The sequence below is a fragment of the Thunnus albacares genome, chromosome 12, assembly GCF_914725855.1.
Source record: "Thunnus albacares chromosome 12, fThuAlb1.1, whole genome shotgun sequence".
In the NCBI taxonomy this organism is placed as follows: Eukaryota; Metazoa; Chordata; class Actinopteri; order Scombriformes; family Scombridae; genus Thunnus; species Thunnus albacares.
Window position 1 is genome coordinate 257,012 of NC_058117.1, and position 6,000 is coordinate 263,011.

The window sequence follows — 6,000 nt, forward strand, 5'->3', positions numbered from 1 at the left end:
TTGATAGAAACAGATGAAAATGCATATACTGTGTGTTCCGTGACTCTGCTAGCAGAAACATGCATTCGGTGTGAGTCTGGATCTAATATGATGAAAAGTGACTATTTTGCGTCCAAAAACACTGAAATTGATAGAAACAGATGAAAATGCATATACTGTGTGCGCCGTGACTCTGCTAGCAGTATCATGCATTCGGTGTGAGTCTGGATCTAATATGATGAAAAGTGACTAATTTGTGTCTGATAACACTGAAATTGATAGAAACAGATGAAAATGCATATACTGTGTGTGCCGTTACTCTGCTAGCAGAAACATGCATTCGGTGTGAGTCTGGATCTAATATGATGAAAAGTGACTAGTTTGTGTCCAAAAACACTGAAATTGATAGAAACAGATGAAAATGCATATACTGTGTGCGCCGTGACTCTGATAGCAGAAACATGCATTCAGTGTGAGTCTGGATCTAATATGATGAAAAGTGACTAGTTTGTGTCCAAAAACACTGAAATTGATAGAAACAGATGAAAATGCCTATATTGTGTGTGCCGTGACTCTGCCACTACAATAGAGCCTTTCGGATGAGTCTGCATCGATTCTGATGAAAAGTGACTAGTTTGTGTCCAATAACACTGAACTTGACAGAAACATATGAAAATGCATATACTGTGTGTTCCGTGACTCTGCTAGCAGAATCATGCATTCGGTTTGAGTCTGGATCGAATATGATGAAAAGTGACTAGTTTGTGTCCAAAAACACTAAAATTGATAGAAACAGATGAAAATGCATATACTGTGTGTGCCGTTACTCTGCTAGCAGAAACATGCATTCGGTTTGAGTCTGGATCTAATATGATGAAAAGTGACTAGTTTGTGTCCAAAAACACTGAAATTGATAGAAACAGATGAAAATGCATATATACTGTGTGCGCCGTGACTCTGATAGCAGAATCATGCATTCGGTGTGAGTCTGGATCTAATATGATGAAAAGTGACTATTTTGCATCCAAAAACACTGAACTTGACAGAAACATATGAAAATGCATATACTGTGTGCGCCGTGACTCTTCTTCTGGAACAGAGCGTTTTGGACGAGTCTGCATCAATTCCGATGAAAAGTGACTAGTTTCTGTCCGATAACACTGAAATTGATAGAAACACATGAAAATGCATATACTGTGTGTACCTTCACTCTGCTACTACAACAGAGCGTTTTGGACGAGTCTGCATCGATTCTGATGAAAAGTGACTAGTTTGTGTCGTACAACACTGAAATTGATAGAAACACATGAAAATGAATAGACTGTGTGTACCTTCACTCTGCTAGCAGAACCAAGCATTAGGAGAGAGTCTGGATCGAATATGATGAACAGTGACTAGTTTCTGTCTGATAACACTGAAATTGATAGAAACATATGAAAATGCATATACTTTGTGTGCCGTGAATCTGCTACTTCAACAGAGCGTTTTGGAGGAGTCTGCATCGATTCTGATGAACAACGACTAGTTTGGGCCCAATAACTGAAATTGACAGAAACACATGAAAATACATGTACGGAGTGTGCCGTGACACTGCCAGTGCAACAGAGCGTTTTAGGTGAGTCTGCATCGATTCTGATGAAAAACGACTAGTTTGGGCCCAATAACACTGAAATTGATAGAAACACATGAAAATGCATATACTGTGTGTACCTTCACTCTGCTACTACAACAGAGCGTTTTGGACGAGTCTGCATCGATTCTGATGAAAAGTGACTAGTTTGTGTCCGATAACACTGAAATTGATAGAAACACATGAAAATGCATAGACTGTGTGTACCTTCACTCTGCTAGCAGAACCAAGCATTAGGAGTGAGTCTGGATCGAATATGATGAAAAATGACTAGTTTTTGTCTGATAACATTGAAATTGATAGAAACACATGAAAATGCATGTACTGTGTGTACCGTCATACTGTTACTACAACAGAGCGTTTTGGACGAGTCTGCATCGATTCTGATGAAAAGTGACTAGTTTGTGTCATATAACACTGAAATTGATAGAAACAGATGAAAATGCATATACTGTGTGTACCTTCACTCTGCTACTACAACAGAGCGTTTTGGACGAGTCTGCATCGATTCTGATGAAAAGTGACTAGTTTGTGTCGTACAACACTGAAATTGATAGAAACACATGAAAATGCATAGACTGTGTGTACCTTCACTCTGCTAGCAGAACCAAGCATTAGGAGTGAGTCTGGATCGAATATGATGAAAAATGACTAGTTTTTGTCTGATAACATTGAAATTGATAGAAACATATGAAAATGCATATACTTTGTGTGCCGTGAATCTGCTACTTCAACAGAGCGTTTTGGACGAGTCTGCATCAATTCCGATGAAAAGTGACTATTTTCTGTCCGATAACACTGAAACTGATAGAAACACATGAAAATGCATAGACTGTGTGTACCTTCATACTGTTACTACAACAGAGTGTTTTGGACGAGTCTGCATCGATTCTGATGAAAAGTGACTAGTTTGTGTCGTACAACACTGAAATTGATAGAAACACATGAAAATGCACAGATTGTGTGTACCTTCACTCTGCTAGCAGAACCAAGCATTAGGAGAGAGTCTGGATCGAATATGATGAACAGTGACTAGTTTCTGTCTGATAACACTGAAATTGATAGAAACACATGAAAATGCATATACTTTGTGTGCCGTGAATCTGCTACTTCAACAGAGCGTTTTGGAGGAGTCTGCAACGATTCTGATGAAAAACGACTAGTTTGGGCCCAATAACACTGAAATTGATAGAAACACATGAAAATGCATAGACTGTGTGTACCTTCACTCTGCTAGCAGAACCAAGCATTAGGAGTGAGTCTGGATCGAATATGATGAAAAATGACTAGTTTTTGTCTGATAACATTGAAATTGATAGAAACATATGAAAATGCATATACTTTGTGTGCCGTGACTCTGCTACTTCAACAGAGCGTTTTGGACGAGTCTGCATCAATTCCGATGAAAAGTGACTATTTTCTGTCCGATAACACTGAAATTGATAGAAACACATGAAAATGCATATACTGTGTGTACCTTCACTCTGCTACTACAACAGAGCGTTTTGGACGAGTCTGCATCGATTCTGATGAAAAGTGACTAGTTTGTGTCGTACAACACTGAAATTGATAGAAACACATGAAAATGCATAGACTGTGTGTACCTTCACTCTGCTAGCAGAACCAAGCATTAGGAGTGAGTCTGGATCGAATATGATGAAAAATGACTAGTTTCTGTCTGATAACACTGAAATTGATAGAAACATATGAAAATGCATATACTTTGTGTGCCGTGAATCTGCTACTTCAACAGAGCGTTTTGGAGGAGTCTGCATCGATTCTGATGAACAATGACTAGTTTGGGCCCAATAACACTGAAATTGACAGAAACACATGAAAATACATGTATGGAGTGTGCCGTGACACTGCCAGTGCAACAGAGCGTTTTAGGTGAGTCTGCATCGATTCTGATGAAAAACGACTAGTTTGGGCCCAATAACACTGAAATTGATAGGAACACATGAAAATGCATAGACTGTGTGTACCTTCACTCTGCTAGCAGAACCAAGCATTAGGAGTGAGTCTGGATCGAATATGATGAAAAATGACTAGTTTTTGTCTGATAACATTGAAATTGATAGAAACATATGAAAATGCATATACTTTGTGTGCCGTGACTCTTCTTCTGCAACAGAGCGTTTTGGAGGAGTCTGCATTAATTCCGATGAAAAGTGACGATTTTATGTCTGATAACACTGAAATTGATAGAAACACATGAAAATGCATGTACTGTGTGTACCGTCATACGGTTACTACAACAGAGCGTTTTGGACGAGTCTGCATCGATTCTGATGAAAAGTGACTAGTTTGTGTCATATAACACTGAAATTGATAGAAACAGATGAAAATGCATATACTGTGTGTACCTTCACTCTGCTACTACAACAGAGCGTTTTGGACGAGTCTGCATCGATTCTGATGAAAAGTGACTAGTTTGTGTCGTACAACACTGAAATTGATAGAAACACATGAAAATGCATAGACTGTGTGTACCTTCATTCTGCTACTACAACAGAGCGTTTTGGACGAGTCTGCATCGATTCTGATGAAAAGTGACTAGTTTGTGTCGTACAACACTGAAATTGATAGAAACACATGAAAATGCATAGACTGTGTGTACCTTCACTCTGCTAGCAGAACCAAGCATTAGGAGAGAGTCTGGATCGAATATGATGAACAGTGACTAGTTTCTGTCTGATAACACTGAAATTGATAGAAACACATGAAAATGCATATACTTTGTGTGCCGTGAATCTGCTACTTCAACAGAGCGTTTTGGAGGAGTCTGCAACGATTCTGATGAAAAACGACTAGTTTGGGCCCAATAACACTGAAATTGATAGAAACACATGAAAATGCATAGACTGTGTGTACCTTCACTCTGCTAGCAGAACCAAGCATTAGGAGTGAGTCTGGATCGAATATGATGAAAAATGACTAGTTTTTGTCTGATAACATTGAAATTGATAGAAACATATGAAAATGCATATACTTTGTGTGCCGTGACTCTGCTACTTCAACAGAGCGTTTTGGACGAGTCTGCATCAATTCCGATGAAAAGTGACTATTTTCTGTCCGATAACACTGAAATTGATAGAAAACACATGAAAATGCATATACTGTGTGTACCTTCACTCTGCTACTACAACAGAGCGTTTTGGACGAGTCTGCATCGATTCTGATGAAAAGTGACTAGTTTGTGTCGTACAACACTGAAATTGATAGAAACACATGAAAATGCATAGACTGTGTGTACCTTCACTCTGCTAGCAGAACCAAGCATTAGGAGTGAGTCTGGATCGAATATGATGAAAAATGACTAGTTTCTGTCTGATAACACTGAAATTGATAGAAACATATGAAAATGCATATACTTTGTGTGCCGTGAATCTGCTACTTCAACAGAGCGTTTTGGAGGAGTCTACATCGATTCTGATGAACAATGACTAGTTTGGGCCCAATAACACTGAAATTGACAGAAACACATGAAAATACATGTATGGAGTGTGCCGTGACACTGCCAGTGCAACAGAGCGTTTTAGGTGAGTCTGCATCGATTCTGATGAAAAACGGACTAGTTTGGGCCCAATAACACTGAAATTGATAGGAACACATGAAAATGCATAGACTGTGTGTACCTTCACTCTGCTAGCAGAACCAAGCATTAGGAGTGAGTCTGGATCGAATATGATGAAAAATGACTAGTTTTTGTCTGATAACATTGAAATTGATAGAAACATATGAAAATGCATATACTTTGTGTGCCGTGACTCTTCTTCTGCAACAGAGCGTTTTGGAGGAGTCTGCATTAATTCCGATGAAAAGTGACGATTTTATGTCTGATAACACTGAAATTGATAGAAAACACATGAAAATGCATGTACTGTGTGTACCGTCATACGGTTACTACAACAGAGCGTTTTGGACGAGTCTGCATCGATTCTGATGAAAAGTGACTAGTTTGTGTCATATAACACTGAAATTGATAGAAACAGATGAAAATGCATATACTGTGTGTACCTTCACTCTGCTACTACAACAGAGCGTTTTGGACGAGTCTGCATCGATTCTGATGAAAAGTGACTAGTTTGTGTCGTACAACACTGAAATTGATAGAAACACATGAAAATGCATAGACTGTGTGTACCTTCATTCTGCTACTACAACAGAGCGTTTTGGACGAGTCTGCATCGATTCTGATGAAAAGTGACTAGTTTGTGTCGTACAACACTGAAATTGATAGAAACACATGAAAATGCATAGACTGTGTGTACCTTCACTCTGCTAGCAGAACCAAGCATTAGGAGTGAGTCTGGATTGAATACGATGAAAAATGACTAGTTTCTGTCTGATAACACTGAAATTGATAGAAACATATGAAAATGCATATA